The following is a 16949-nucleotide window of genomic DNA, read 5'->3' on the forward strand; positions in this document are numbered from 1 at the left end:
GCTTTGTTTCAGCCTGGCCTTGGGCCAATTCTCCTGCCTCCTAATAATAATAATAATGATGATGGCATTTAGTAAGCACTTACTATGTGCAAAACACTGTTCTACGCACTGGGGAGGTTACATGGTAATCATATTGTCCCATGGGGGGCTCACAGTCTTAATCCCCATCTTACAGATAAGGTATCTGAGGCACAGAGAAGTGCACACAGCCGACAATTGGTGGAGCCGGGATTTGAACCCCTGACCTCTGACTCCAAAGCCCACGCTCTTTCCACTGAGCCATGTTGCTTCCTAGAGGTGCCCTGGGTTGCTAGTAGGTGTAATAGGGATGGGTTGATGAGGCTGGCTGGCTAGAACACCCTTGTCGGCCTCCAGTTTCCAGCCCTCCACCCATTCTAACTGCAGCCGAAATCCTTTTTCTTTTTTTTGTGGTATTTTTAAAGCGCTTACTATGTGCCAAGCACCCTAATAAGTGCTGGTATGGATACAAGCAAATCAGGTTGGACACAGTCCCTGTCCCACATGGAGCTCACAGTCTTAATTCCCATTTTACAGATGAGGTAACTGAGGCCCATAAAAGTGACGTGAGTTGCCCGAGGTCACACACAGCAGACAAGTGGCAGAGCTGGGATTAGAACCCAGGTCCTTCTAATTCCCAGGCCTGTGCTCTATCCACTAGACCGCGCTGCTTTGAAATGACTTGCACAAGGTCACACGGCAGGCAAGTGGCAGAGCCGGAATTAGAACGCAGGTCCCTCTGACTCCCAGTTCTGTGCTCTATCCATTAGGCCACACTACTTCTCGCTTCTCACTGCTGTTCCACTGCCTCCCGTCATAGACTCCTGGTCTTCCAAGTGTCCCTGAGACTATCAAAAGGATTGACTGTGTGTGCAGCACCATACAGGGCATCTACCCCTGTGACGAGCACTGCAGGATATTAACCTGTGTGAAGAGCACTGAACTGAGTAGCTACTGGTGAGTCAAGGAGCACTGCAGCCAGTTCCCTGGAGGAGTTCCCATCCAGAAAATCTGGATCCAGAACTTCCTCCAGGATGGAACTCCAGGAGCCAGAGTTCAGATGACCCCAGGACCAGTTCCTATCTTCACCACCTCAAAGCCCCACCCCCTGGCATTCCATTAGAAAAACTGCTCCCAGGGTCCTGATGAGCAGCTGCAGTCTGGATGCAGGAGGGTTGTCTGGTGCCTGTCCCAAAGCTGGGAAGTCAGGGACTCTGGGTGCTGAAGGCCACACTCCCGACCCCTTCTGCACCCCTTGTCTTCTTTCCCTCCACCCAGCTCAAGTCAAACCCTTCCCCTTCACCCCTTCCCCAGGCCCTTCTGAAATGATACTTCCTCCAAGAGGCTCCATATTTCCCCTCTTGCTGCCATTTCCGCACCTCCGAGACACCTACTCATTAGAGAATTCACCCCCTGAGCACTTGGGGTGCTCCGCCCGGTGGCACTTACATGTACCAAATTGTTAAACTAAGCTGCTTCCTCCTACCTGTAATTTATTTTAATGTGTGTTGTCACTGCTGGATTGTAAATTCCTCGAAGGCAGGGATTGCTGCTTCCCTACCTTCCTAAGCTTAGCCCTGCACATAGTAAGTCCTTAAAAAATATGATTGATTGATTGTCTGCTATATAATAATAATAATGATGATGACATTTGTTAAGCACTTACTACGTGCAAAGCACTGTCTAAGAGCTGGGGAGGATACAAAGTGATCTGGTTGTCCCACGTGGGGCTCACAGTCTTCATCCCCATTTTACAGATGAGGTAACTGAGGCACGGAGAACTGAAGTGACTTGCCCAAAGTCACACAGCTGACAGTTGGTGGAGCCGGGATTTGAACCCATGACCTCTGACTCCCAAGCCCGTGCTCTTTCCACTGAGCCACACTGCTTCTCGATCTTGGGCAAGTCACTTCATGTCCTGTGTGCTTCAGTTATCTCATCTGTAAAATGGGGGTGAAGACCTTTAGCCCCATATGGGACAGGGACTGTGTTCAACCCAACTACCTTGTATCTACCCCAGCGCTTAAGTGCTTAACAAATACCATGATGATAGTCATTATTATTACTATTATTATTATTATTATCATGCTTCAGCGCTTAGAACAGCACTTGACACATAGTAAAAAGTTAACAAACATCATAATTATTGCTATTACTACCGACTGCAATGTACTCCTCCAAGTGCTCAGTAGGGTACTCAGCCCAGAGTAAGCAAGAACTCATTAAATGCAATCGATCAATTGCTTTATTGAAGAAACCTGTGGAGCCCTGCCCAAGAGGGAAGACTGGGAAAGGGGCTTTGGGATGTTGGGTGCATGGTGGAGAGGAAGGGAAGGGCCGGAGGAGTCGCGGGAGAGCGCAGAGAGGAAGATGACACTCCGTTAGGAAAGTGAAGAAAACTAAAAAGGAATTTTCAGCCTCTGGAGGCTCTTACCTTCCCCAGCCCTTCCTTCCTCCACTATCCAGAATTCCAGAGCCCAATGTTGGAGCTGGGACTGGGAAGCTGGGAGCAGGTGCCCCCACTGTCAACAGCCAAGCTGACGCATCGCCTGATGCTACCGTGAGCTTCACCTTCATCCCCGGATGCTGGCAGTGGAGCAGCCAGAGTCCTGGGTTGCTGCTCCTGTTGCCTTGACATTGGGCCCAGCCGGGTTCCCTGGGCAAAGCTGGATGGGAGGTGCAGAGCAGTTCGTTGTCCTGTTCCTGGAGGTTTTCCCTTCCAGAGCAGCTTCTGATTTCCCAGCAGCCTCCCCGAGGGAACTGTTTTATCAGCCAGGATGAGTGGCTTCCCCAATCCCCTCTCCACCTCCAGGACCACCAGTAGGCCCAGAAGCAACTCTCCAGCCATGGGCCCTCAGCCAGGTGGTGGGAGACCCTGTGGCGGTGGGGTCAGTGAGGACCTGGAGCAGAAGCTGAGAAACCCTGATGGCTAAAAACCCCTCCCAGCCGGGGCCCTTGAGGAGGCCGGGTTCAGTAGGGTTAACGCCGAGCTGGGTCAGGGGATCCATGCAAGGCAGGAACATAACTGTGAACCGGTCACCCGTTGCACTTCCAGCACTGGGCACCTCAGCGGGACAGTGGGAGGCATGGCTTGAGAACCCAGCCTGCTTTACCTTCCATGGGAAGGGGAGGCTAGTGGGAGAGAGCAGGGGGGAGAGGGGGTTGGGGGTCGAACAGAGGTGGTGCTGGGAGCAGCGTCCAGCTCATGAGGTAGGAGCGGTCGGGCCAACGGCTCTCCCTTCAGCTCCGTGGTACCCATCCTGGCCCCAGGGGCAGAGGGGGGACCGCAGCCCTGGCTTTCCGGCTCAACTCCTCCAGGTCCGAGTTCCAGCTGCAGAATGGCCAATGCAAGACCCAATGGACAGCAGCAGCAGCTCTTCAGGTCCTGGGGTGGTTGGGTTGGGGGGCAGGGGAGAACCTACACACTTAGTAGTGTCCTCATCTGTAAAATGGGAATTTCAACACCTGTTCTTCCTCCTACTTGGACTGTGAGCCCCGTGTGGGACAGTGATCGTGTCCAATCAATCAATCAGTCATATTTACTGAGCTCTTACTGTGTACAGGACACTGTACTAAGCATCTTGGGAGAATGCAACACAACAATATGAAACATTCCCTGCCCACAACAAGCTTACAGTCTAGAGTATACAGTCTAGAGGTGTCTCTGACCCAGTTATCATTTATCTCCCCCGGTGCTTAGTATATGGTGCTTGCCACATAGTAAGCACTTAACAAATACCGCAATTATTATTATTATTATTATTTTTACTGGGAATATTTGGCCCTGGGTCACCCCCTTTCTGGATGGGAGCATCCTGCTGCTAGGGTGGGGGTGGGGTGAGGCAAGTGGGGAAGATCAACCCCATCAAGGCTGAGATGCTGGAAAAGTTTCAAGGGAAACCTGAGGGGGAAAAGAAGGGTAACTCTCCTCTCTGGTTATGGTAGTTAATGGTTATAACACTTGGTTTTATTATGGTATTTATTAAGTGCTTACTATGTGCCAGGCACTGTTCTAGCTATAGTACAAGCTACTCAGGTTGGACACACTCCCTGTTCCACATGGGGTTCACAGTCTTCATCCCCATTTTACAGACAAGGGAGCTGAGGCCAAGAGAAGTCAAGTCACATGCCCAAGGTCACAATGGAAGAGCCAGGATTAGAACGCGGGTCCTTCTGACTCCCTGGCATTTGTTAAGCTCTTGGTGTGTGTCAGGCCCTGTTCTAAGCACTGAGGTAGATACAAGCTAAGCGAGTTGGACATGGTGCTTGGGAGAGCACACTATAACAAAGTTGGCAGACAGGTTCCCTGCTCACGATGAGCTTCCAGTCTAGAGGGGGAGACAGACATTAATAGAAATAAATTACGGTTCTGTACATCAGTGCTACGGGGCTAAGGGGAGCTACTAGTGGTTGTGAGTATACGAGGGGCATAGGTGAGGCAGAGTGCTGAAGTGGTAGTTCATGGGGGTGAGGGGTGGGGACAGAAATCAAACCAGGAGGAGATGTGATTTCAGAAAGGCTTTGAAGATGGGGATTTGATAGATTTGAAGCAGGAGGGAGTTCCAGGTTGGAGGAAGAGTGTGAAAAAGAGATGGGAGAAAGATGAGAAAGAGGGACAGTGAGTAGGCTACCATGAGAGGAATGAGGTAGATGAGTAGGAGTGTAGAGGGAAAAGGAGTGGATAAGCAGCTGATTGAGGGCTTTAAAGCCAATGGTGAGGAGTTTCGTTTTGTTGTCTGTCTCCCCCTTCTAGACTGTGAGCCCGTTGTTGGGTAGGGACCGCCTCTAGATGTTGCCAACTTCTACTTCCTAAGCACTTAGTACAGTGCTCTGCACACAGTAAGTGCTCAATAAATACGATTGAATGAATGAGTTTCTGCATGATGCGGCGGGGCATGGGCAAGGTAGTTGAGGTTTTTGAAGAGTGGAAGACAGGTGCAAAATGTTTTAGAAAAATAATCTGGGCCTCAGAGATGGACTGGAGAGGGGAGAGACTAGGGGCAGGGAGGACAGCAAGAAAGCTGGTCCCATTGTTGTCAGGATGTGACAAGTGCTTGGACTAGTGTACCTGGCCTGGATGGAAAAGCAACGGAGGAACCTGGAAACGTTATGGAGGAAAAACTGACAGACGGAATATGGGAGTTGAAAGAGAGGGAGGAGCCAAGCAAATGCCAAAGTTGTGGGTTTCAGAGACAGGGAAGCTGGTTGTGTTGTCTTCATTGTGAGGGTGGAGGAGACAATTTTGGAGGGATGGTGAGGAGTTCAGCATCAGACATATTGAAGATATCTAGACATCTAGAAGAACAACGTGGCCTTGTGGAAAAAGTGTGGGTCTGGGAGTCAGAGGACCTGGGTTCTAATCCTCGCTCTGCCCTTTGCCTACTGTGTGACGTGGGGTAAGTCACTTCACTCTTTTGTGAAAATGGGATTAAATTCTACTCCTTTCTACCTAGACTGTGAGCCCCACGCAGGACAAGGACCATGTCCAACCTGGTAATCTTGTAACTACCCCAGTGCTTAGACAAGTGTCTGGCAAATAGTAAGAGCTTAACAAATAAAAATCATAATGATAATAAAAATGAAAGCTTAAAAGGTCTATGGGAGATGATATGGAAGGTAAGAGGTCAGATCTAGTGAGGCAGATTCAGAGGTGGTAGTTGAAACTGTGGGAGAGAATGAGCTCCCCAAGGGAGTGAGTGTAAATTGAGAATGGAAGGAAACTTGAGGGCCACCCACCATTAGAGGTGAGAAGTGGAGGAAGAACCAGTGAAAGGACCGAGAAGAGGCAGCTGAAGAAGTGAGAAGGAGAACCAAGAGTGGACAGAGTGAGAGAAAGCGAACTTGGAGTTTCCAGGAGCAGGCAGTGGCCCTCGGGGTCAAAAGCAATCAAGAGGTCAAGGAGGTTTAGGATACAGTCCATTAGCTTTGTCAAGAGGGAGTTTTCTGCTGACCTTGGAGAGGAGTGGAGTGGAGTGCAAAGGCAGAAAACCAGATTGTAGGGGGTCAAGAAGGGAGCTGCCAGAGAGGAAATGGAAGCTGCAGGTGAATTCAATCGGTTGGAGGGCTTCGGATGGGAGCAGGAGTTGGGAGATGGAGTGGCAGCCGGCAAGTTTGGTGGGATTCAGAGAAAGTTTCTTGAAGGGGAGGAAGATGTAGACATAGAGGGGAAGAGAGCATGAAAGAATGAGCAGTTGAAGTTGGTGGTCAGGGTGGGGAGAAGAGTGGGCACAGGTGCAATTTTATGGTTCTTGAGCAAATTTCTGGCCAGTCAGTTATTCTCCAGGAAGTAGCCCCTCACCACCCAATTGGGCCTTCAAGGGCAGATTAGGGACCAGACAGGCCTTAAGTTCCTCAGGGGACCCAGACTTCTGGACCCACCCTGGAACAGACCCAAATTTTGGGTCTTCCAGACCCTCTTGGATGCTCTCTCCTTCAGACTCTCCCTGCCAGGAGCTGGGTCAGGATTGCACGTGGGGCCCTGAGATTTGAGCTTTCACCACCTCCCCAATCTCTAGGGCATCAGTACATTCTGTAATTTTTTATTTCTATTAATGTCTGCCTCCCCCCAAGACTGTGAGCTCATTTTGGGCACGAAAGGTGTCTGTTTATTGTTATATTCTACTCTCTCCAGTGTTAGTACAGTGCTCAGCACATAGTAAGTCCTCAGTAAATAGGATAGACTAACTGACTGACAAGTCCTCCCGCATGGGGTCAGGAGGAGGAGTGGAAGCCTCTTGTCATCTCATTTGCCTCTCCCTCTCCCCGCTCCCAGATGGCATTGTCCCTATTGGGATCAACGGTATTTATTGAGCACTTCCTGTGTGCAGAAAGCATTTGGGAGAGTGATAATAATAATAAGCAATTTGCCCAAAAAGGTAAGCGATTTGCCCAAGGTCACACAGCAGGAAAGTGGCCTAGCAGGGGTTAGAACCCTAGTCCCCTGACTCCTAGGCCTAGGCTCTTTCCACTAGCCCAGGTCATTTTAGGGTGTATTGGGGGGGCGGGCGGGGAGCGGGGCGAGGGGGGGGGGGGGCGCTCATCCTGGCCGAAGAACTCACAGAGGGGGAATATGAGCTCGGGCCAAAGGCGATTTTGATGGTCAAACAGAAAATAACCAAACAGTCAGGGCTGGGTTGTCTTCCTGGCTTTTGTAAAGGAAAATCTCCTGGCAGGGAGGGCTCTTGGATGAGACCTTGAGGAAAGTTAGGAGTTACTACCTCTCTGCCTCTAGACTGTAAGCACATAATAATAGTAATTAATCATTAAGGTATTTGTTAAGTGCTTATTATATGCCAGGCACTGCATTGTGGTCAGGGAACATGTCTCTTAGCATGTCTACCAACTCTGTTATATTGTCCTCTCCCAAGGGCTTAGTTCAGTGCTTTGCACCCAGTAAATGCTCAATACATATGATTGATTGATAGACTGATTGATTGCCCGGCAGGTTTGGTGAGAAAGTGTGGTGGGGAAGGTTTGGAAGAAAGAATGGGGTCTTGGAGTCAGAGGACCAGGGATTGGGGTTCTAGTGAGTTTGGGGTTCTAGTCCCAAACTTGCCACTACCCCACTGCATGACTTGAGGCCATTCCATAACCACTCTGGGCTTCTCAGCTTTCCCAACTGGTCAATAGGGAGAATAACCCTGCACCTGTCCACTGCACAGGGATACTCTGAGGACAAAATGAGATAATTCGAGAGACCCGTGCCTTGGAAAAATCCATTAACTCAAAGGTGGCATTATACCTCTGACAGTGGCTGATGTCCAAGGCAGGAAGGCTGATGCAACAAGCCCAGGGTGGGGAGAAAGATGGCAGAAGACAAACCCCTCAGTATCGGTCAGACTCAGAGAAACCACTGGAGGTCAAAGCATCTGATGGGGTTCAGGAGTCAGAGCCCTCAAGAAGACAACCGGGCCCACCCTACTCTGCTCCTCTAGGCTTCAGATCTTCCCTGCAACCTGACTTGGAGAATGCTTATCTTCAAATAGGGAAACAACGTGGCCTACTGGAAGGAGCTCGGGCCTGGGAGTCAGAAGACCTGGGCTCTAATTCCGACTCTGCCACGTGCCTGCTGTGTGACTTTGGGCAAGTCACTTCCCTGTGCCTCAGTTTCCTCATCTGTAAACTGTCTGTAGGCTGTGAGCTCCAGGTGGGACAGGGACCGTGTCTGACCCGATTAACTTGTGTCTACTCCAATGCTTAGAAAGCTCCTTGTGGTTAGGGAATGTGTCTGTTTATTGTTGTATTGTAGTCTTCCAAGCACTTAGTTCAGTGCTCTGCACACAGTAAGCATTTAATAAATACAACTGAATGCTGAACGAACAATGCTTGACACAACAAATATGTAATTATTATCATCATTATTCAATCACCCTGAGTTTCCTGGTTTTGCGGGCTAAGTCCTGCCAGTCTGTACAGTTTCTGAGCTGGGGTGGCCACTCTGGGATTCCTGATGTCGTAAACTCGGTCCTGCTCCCTGTCCACTAAGGTCAAACCTCACCTAACCACTCCAGTTCAACCCAGTGGGCGATGTCCTTTCCTAGACAATTGAAGGCCTTGTTGCCCCTTCACAAACATATCAGACAATCAGATTGTTCTTTTTTTTAGTGGTATTTTAAAAAGTGTTTACTGTGTGTCAGACACTGTACTAAGCACCGGGGTAGATGCAAGCTAGTCAGGTGGATACAGTCCATGTTCCACGTGGGTTCACAATCTCAATCCCCATTTTATAGACTAGGGAACTGAGGCCCAGAGAGGTGAAGTGATTTGCCCAAGGCCATATGGCAAACAAGTGGCAGAACTGGGAGTAGAACCTAAGTCCTTCAGGCTCCCAGGCCTGGGCTCTATCCACTGGTTTGTGCTGCTTCTTCATAGAAGACAACCCAATGTCCACAGTAGACTGGAGGAGGCGTCTTGAAGCAGTGGCCTCTGGGAGTCCTGTTTCCGGAAGGCCTCACCTGCCCAGTGTGACTTGCGTTCAGGCAGCTGATCCCGACTACCCACCTCTACTGCCGCCATTGCCCTCACAAGTCACATTCACCTGACCGTGTGTCGGCCCTGACCTTGCCCTTTGTTAAGTGTCCTTTGTTCAGGAAGGGCACTTCAAGCCCACCCAGGCTCCTGGCAATCTGGGGGGCCCTTCCTCCATGCCCTTGCCCTGAAAATTGGAAAACCAAACCCTTTGGGAATCCCCACCCATGTTTTTCTCTCCACTTTCTTCTGAAGCCCAAAGTCCCAAATTCAGGTCTGTGCCCGGCAGGAATCTAAGAGTTGCCGAATCTGCCTGAAGGGAGAGTTTTTCTGATGGCTCTGAGCCATCTGCTGTTCTTCCTCCTCCCCGTCCCCAGTTCCCATTACAGGATAAATTCAGAGGGCTCCATTCCATGGGGAGATTCTGCAAATGGCTGGGACTTAGGAAACCCGACACCCACCCTACTCCTTTCCCCAGCCCCAGCCCTCCCCACCTTCCATCTGTTTCCATTCTCAGCTCTCACTTGCCCTGAAAGCCAGGGAACTAGGACTGATGACGGGGTTAGGGAACCAAAATGATGATGCTTGGCTGCCAGTCAAGTGGCTCGGGCCCTACCATGGGCTTTTGCCACAAAGTGAATAGCTTGGAATCTTGCTCAGCTGGAAGGCAGGCAGAGTTCTCCCAACTGTGCTGTCTTCCAGCCCCAGGGCTGCCCTGGCATCCCTCTGAGGCCATTTTTCCCGAGGCTCTGGGCCAGGGTGGCCCGGATTTGTAAGTGTGGCTCTCTCTTACCTGGAGGTGGGGTCCCCGGAGAGCAGGGCAGGCCGGGGGCGGCCACGCTCACGTCCGCAGTGGGTCGAGCGCTGCCGTGGAGGTTGAGTGGCTACTGGAGGGCTGCCCTGGCTGCAATCTTCTGCAAAGCAGATGTGGTTTTTCCCAGGACCTGTGGTTCCAACCCGCTCAACTCCACACAGACTCCCTCCCTCCACCCCCCTTCCAGGTCCCTCAGCAGGCCACGCTGGGGAAGAGAGAGGCCAGGGACCACCACCACCCCCGACACACACCCGTGTCAGCTGAGCCAAGCTGGCAGTGAGGCAGGCACCCTCCTGGGGAGGGAAAGAGAGGGGGAGGGAGCGGGCCGACAGGCATTTGAGATACCTAGAGAGACCAGGGCCAGAGGCTGGCAAGTCTGGATCGCCCCAAAGCAGCCAGGCAAACCCACGGCTGAGATTCTGAGGCAGTTGGGAGGTGAAGCCAGGGGAACATCAGGGAACTGGCCAGTAGAAACAGAGCCCCATCTTCCCCTGCATGCAACTGGGGCCTCGTGACCCCCTCTGTTCTCTCCATCTTTTTTTTGTGGTATTCGTTAAGGACTTATTATGTGCCAGCCACTGTACTATATGCTGAGATTGATACAAGACAGTCAAGTTGAACACAGTCCATGTCCCACATGGGGTTCACAGTTTTTTAATCCCCAATCAATGGTATTTATTGAGCACTTATGTGCAGAGCACTGTACTAAACGCTTGGGAGAGTATGACACAACAATTTAACAGACACATTCCCGCCCACAACAAGCTTCATCCCCATTTTACAGATGCAGTAACTGAAGCACATAGAAGTGCACATGAGAAGCGGCGTGGCTCAGTGGAAAAGAGCGCGGGCTTTGGAGTCAGAGGTCATGGGTTCCAATTCCGGCTCTGCCAATTGTCAGCTGTGTGACTTTGGGCAAGTCACTTAACTTCTCTGAGCCTCAGTTCCATGTAAAATGGGGATGAAGACTGTGAGCCCCCCGTGGGACAACCTGATTACCTTGTGATCAGCACAGTGCTTTGCACATAGTAAGCTCTTAATAAATGCCATTAAAAAAAAAGTGAAGTGACTTACCCGAGGTCACCCAGCAGACAAGTGGCAGAGCTGGGATTAGAACCCAGGTCTTTCTGACCCCCAGACCTGGGTTCCATCCACTAGGCCATGCTGCTTCGACCCTCCCTTGTCCCCTCAGAGACCTTTCCTGAGACTGGGCTCCCTGAGGGGAAGGACCTCAGATTTAGCTCGCCTTCCCAGGATTTCCTTCAGCTGGCTCTCCAGAGGGAGAGATCCTGAGCGGAGCTGAGGGGCTGCAAGGGGAAAGGAGATTGCTAGGTCCTGGCTGCCAGTGAGCAGGTGGTCTAGAGGGCAGAAGACTGCCACTTGACTTCTGAATGGCCTTGACCAAGCCACTTAACTTCTCTATGCCTCAGTTTCCTCATCTGTGAGCTCTAGACTGTAAGCTTGTTGTGGGCAGGGAATGTGTTTACCAACTCTGTTGTATTGTATTCTTCCAAGTGCTTAGCACAGTGCTCTGAACACAATAAGCACTCAATGCCAAGGGGATCTGTAACATGGGGATGAAATACCTATTTTCCCTCTCACTTGGACTATGAGCCCCATAAGGGGTAGGGTCTGATCTGATTGAACTGTATCTACCCCAGTGTTTGGCACATAGTAAGTGCTTAACATTTACCACAATTATTATTATTATTGCTATGGGGAAGGGGTTTTAAGGGCTTGTGAGGATTTTTCAGACCCAAGGCCCCTCTCTCCTTCCTGCCAAAATGAGTCTCAGCTCAGGGCCTCATCTGTCCACCAAGTGACCCATGAAATTCATTCAATCGTATTTATTGAGTGCTTACTGTTTGCAGAGCACTGTACTAAGCACTTGGGAAGTACAAGTTGGCAACATATAGGGATGGTCCCTACCCAACAACAGGCTCACACTCTCTTAAACCATTTCTCCTCCTTCAGATACTTCTTTTGGCCACTGTCAAGACTACGTAATGGGACCAGCTCAACAGCAGCATGGTCCAATGGATAACAATAATTATAATAGTGTTTAGTAAGCACTTACTATGTTCCAGGTAGATACAAGCAAATCAGGTTGGACACAGTCCCTGTGCCACATGGGGTTTACAGTCTCAATCCCCATTTTACAGATGAGGTAAGTGAGGCACAGTGACTTGCCCAAGGTAACACAGCAAGTGACAAAGCAGGAATTAGAACCCAGGTGCTTCTGACTCCCAGGTTCATGCTGTATCCATTAGGCCATGCTGCTTCTACCCTCCCTTGGCCCCTCAGCGAGCAACATTCTCTGAGAGCATTGGCCTGGGAGTCAGAAGGACCTGGGTTCTAATCCCAGCTGCCCCATTTAACTGCTGTGTGGCCTTGCATAAATCGTTTCACTTCTCAGGGCCTTAGTTACCTCATTTGTAAAATAGGGATTCTGACTGTGAGCCCCAGGTCAGGCAGGGACTGTGCCCAACCTGATTAGCTTGTAATTACCTCAGCTCTTGGGGCAGTGCCTGGAACATAGTAAACACTTTATAAATACCGTATAAAAAAAAATAAAAAAAACCCCTCAAAAACTGAGAATGACTCCTCCAATGTCCACCCCAGGATGGAGCTTCAGGGGACCAGTGAGCTAGCCCTAAGGAGGCTGAGAGTCCAGGGGCTCATGCTGCTAGTGGTCCTCCTCGCCCTAGGTACCATTTGGCTTGGAAGCCAACCATCCCCCGGCTGGGGCAGCAGAGGACTGTGGGAGAGTAAGCTTGCTCATGATCAGGGATTGTGCCTCTTTTATTGTACTCTCCCAAGTATTTGGCACAATGCTGTGCACACAGTTTTCAATAAACACCAATTATTTATTCATTGGTTAGCCTTCAGGCCCAAGGAGGAGTTTTGCCTAAACTCTTTACAACGGGAGGCCCAAAGAGAAAGGGTTTTCCCCCCAGCTTTTCTTGGTGTCCCCTGGGGGATAAACAGGGCTGTGTCACTGTCACTGCACCTCTTTTCACAGGCTGAGCAGGGCATCTTGGCCCTTCCCTGAACCCAACTCCTCACGGAGGAATTTCGGGAAGCTTTCGCTGGCTCAGCAGTTGGTGGTTCAAATGTTATTTTGTGACAGCTGGGTAGTCATTTTGCTCTGCACAATTACCTGCCCAGGCTGGAGGCGGACACCTTTGGCCTGAGGTTTCCCCGGAGGGGTAGGGAGGCAGGGGAGGCCCAATGGGGAGAGAGGGCCTAAGGGAGAGGGTGGGGAGGCCCACCGAGGAGAGGCAGAGAGATAAGCCAGGGGAAGTTTCTCACAACCCAGGGCCTTCCCAGTCTGCTCCCAGACAGAACTGAAGGGGCCCGGCTGGGGGACAATGCCACTGGGTTTCTGAGTATCAACCGTTCGACTCACCCTGGGGCAGAGAGGCTCTGGGCTCTCTCCTGTACATGGAGGGCGCGAGCTATGTCTCAGCCCCATGCCAAAGCCACTTCTGATTGGAAAAAGCCCATGCAATCCTGAGAAGCAGTGTGGCTCAGTGGAAAGGGCCCGGGCTTTGGAGTCAGAGGTCATTCATTCATTCATTCATTCAATCGTATTTATTGAGCGCTTACTGTGTGCAGAGCACTGTACTAAGCGCTTGGGAAGTACAAATTGGCAACATGGGTTCAAATCCCGGCTCCGCCAATTGTCAGCTGTGTGACTTTGGGCAAGTCACTTAACTTCTCTGTGCCTCAGTTACCTCATCTGTAAAATGGGCCTCGGTGTCAGAAGGTCCTGGGTTCCAATCCTGGCTATCCCACATGTTTGTTGTGTGACCTTGGGCAAGTCGCTTAACTTCTCTGGGCCTCAGTTACCTCATCTGTAAAATAGAAATTAAGAGCATGAGCCCCATGTGGGACAGGGACTTTGCCCAACCTGATTAACTTGTATCTACCCCAGAGTTTAGAACAGTGCTTGGCACATAGTAAGTGCTTAATAAGTATTATTATTATTATGCAGAATAAACAGTGACCTAGTGGAAAGAGCCTGGGCCTGGGAGTCAGAGGACCTGAGTTCTAATCACAGCTCCTTCTGCTTGTCTGCTGTGGGACTGTAGGTGAGTTACTTCACTTCTCTGGGCCTCCATCATCTGTAAAATGGGGATTAAGACTGTGAGCCCCAGGTGGGACAGGGACTGTGTCCAACCCAATTATCTTGTTTCCTCCCCAGCGCTAAGTACAATGCCTAAAACATAGCACTTCACAAATAGCATTAAAAAGAAAAAAATCCTTCCCAACAAGCGTGCTATGAGGCATCCAGAACCCCTCAAGGTGTCCTATGAGCCCCATGTGGAACAATCTGATTACCTTGTATCTACCCCAGCGTTTAGAATAGTGCTTGACACATAGTAAGTGCTTGATCATTATCATTATTATTATTATTATTGTTCTCCTATCCAAGTCCCACTGAGATCCAAATGTCCCAGGGAGAACACAAGGGTGAATTCTTCCCGCCCCAACCTCTGAGTATCAGTAGGCCTGGGACCCTCTCAGGAGGCAGGGGGCAATCCTCTGGTATCCACTGATCTGAAGAAGACCTGCTGCTGAACATCTAAGTCTGTTAGCTTGTTGCGGGCAGGGAATTCATTCATTCATTCATTCATTCAATTGTATTTACTGAGCGTTTACTGTGTGCAGAGCACTGTACTAAGCGCTTGGGAAGTTCAAGTTGGCAACATATAGATATGGTCCTGTCCACCAACTCTCTTATGCTGCACTCTCCCAAGCACTTACTACAGCACTCAGCAAACAGGAAGTGCTCCATAAATGCCATCAATTGATTGATTGGTTGATTTGGGTTGGTTCTGGAGGTGATCTGCAATGGAATCCGGTGAGGGGGCATAAGGGTGACCAAATTTGGGTGGGCACCATTTTAACCGGTCTCTACAGCCTGCCTGGAGAGTCGTCCTTTTGATGCTGGCCACCTCCGCAGCTGAGTGATGCAGCGTGGCCTACTGGGCCTGGGAGTCAGAAGGACCTGGGTTCTAATCCCAGCTTTGCCACTTGTCTGCTGTGAGACGTTGGGAAAGTCATTTCCCTTCTCTGGGCCCCAGTTCTGGTTCATCTGTAAAATGGGGATTAAAACCGTGAGCCCCAGGTGGGACAGGAACTGTGTCCAACCCTATTTGTTTGAATCCAGTCTAGTGCTTAGTACAGTGCCTGGCATATAGTAAGCGCTCAACAACTCCCACAGCTGTCATTACCATTATTATCATTAAGTTGTTGTTGTTTGTCTTAGCCAGTGCCTCTGTGGGTTCACCTCGGGCCAACAGTCATGGTTCAGCTTCCGAATGCTCATGTATCTGGGCATTCCCTGCCCAACTCGTGATCACTTTCCTGCCCTGGTGTTTATTGCCCTGTTGTGAGTGGATCTGGGCCAGCTCAGTTCCTCCAAGATGCATCCTGTCTCCATCCTCCTGGACTCTGTTATACAACTCTTTGGCGGGCAGGTCCCAGAAAGGCAGAGGGCCTGATCTGTTCCTCTCCCTCTGCTTTAGAAGGTGATGGGGCTTCCCCTTGGCCTACCACTGGCTCTGGGGGGGATCGATCCAGCAATCGATCATATTTACTGAGCACTTTCTGAGTGCAGGGCACTGTAAAGGACAATGCAACAATACAACAGACACATTCCCTGCCCACATTGAGCTTACCATCAAAAAGGGATGAGCGGCGATGACGATAAACGTGGCCTAGTAGAAATAGCATGGGCCTGAGAGTCAGAGGACCTGGGTTCTCATCCTGGCTCTTCCACTTGCCTGCTGTGTGACTTTGGACATGTCACTTCACTTCTCTAGGCCTCAGTCACCTCATCTGTAAAATGGGGATTAAGATCGTGGCCCCCATGTGGGACAAGGACTGTGTCCAACCTAATTTGCTAATAAATCTACTAGCAAATACTACTAGTATCAGGCCTTCCCAGACTGAGCCCCCTATTTCCTCTCCTCCTCCCCATCCCCACCACCCTACCTCCTTCCCCTCCCCAAAGCACCTGTATATACGTTTGTACAGATTTATTACTCTATTTATTTTACTTGTACATATTTACTATTCTATTTATTTTGTTAATGATGTGCATTTAGCTTTAATTCTATTTGTTCTGACGACTTGACACCTGTCCACATGTTTTGTTTTGCTGTCTGTCTCCCCCTTCTAGACTGTGAGCCCGTTGTTGAGTACGGACTGTCTCTATATGTTGCCAACTTGTACTTCCCAAGCGCTTAGTACAGTACTCTGTACACAGTAAGCACTCAGTAAATACAACTGAATGAATGAATGAGGGAATCTGCTCCAGGGCTTAGTACAGTACTTGACACATAGTAAGCGCATAGCAACTACTCCAATTATAATTATTGTTACAATGGTATTGGATAAGTGCTTACAACATGCCAAGAACTGTCCACTATGCACCAGGGTATATACGAGGTCATCAGATTAGGCACGGCCCCTGACCCTCGTGGTACTTCCACCAATTTGTACTTCCCAAGCGCTTAGTACAGTGCTCTGCACATAGTAAGCGCTCAATAAATACGATTGATGATGATGATGAAGGGAAGAGAGAGCAGGTATTTCATCCCCATTTTATGGATGAGGAAACCAAGGCCCAGAGAAGTGAAGTGACTTGGCCAAGATCATGCAGCAGGAAACCAGGCAGAGAGGGATTAGAACCGAAATCCTCTGATTCCCAGGCTTGTGTTCTCTGCTGGCACAGCACATTCTTCCTGCTGGGAAGACTTGGCTTAGGGCTCTGCACGATAAGATCTATCATGACCGGTAGAGGGTCTCAATGGAGACTTTCATCTCCTCTGGTCCTGGCCCTGGCCTCTCCCCAACACTTCAGCCTGGGCTGCAGGGTTGCAGAGAATTCAGAAACCCTAAAACACTTAAAACAGACTTTTAAACCTCAATCCGCCACCAGCCCCACCTGCCTTTTCCCTCCTCTATTTCTAATAATAATAATAATAATATTTGTTAAGCATTTAATATGTGCTAGTCACTGGGGTAGAAACAAGCAAATCTGGTTGGACACAGTCCCTGTCCCTCATAGGGCTCACCATCCTAATCCTCATGTTACAGAGGAGATAACTGAGGCACAGAGAAGCGAGGTGACCTGTCC

The sequence above is a fragment of the Tachyglossus aculeatus genome, chromosome 26, assembly GCF_015852505.1.
Source record: "Tachyglossus aculeatus isolate mTacAcu1 chromosome 26, mTacAcu1.pri, whole genome shotgun sequence".
NCBI classification, from domain to species: Eukaryota; Metazoa; Chordata; class Mammalia; order Monotremata; family Tachyglossidae; genus Tachyglossus; species Tachyglossus aculeatus.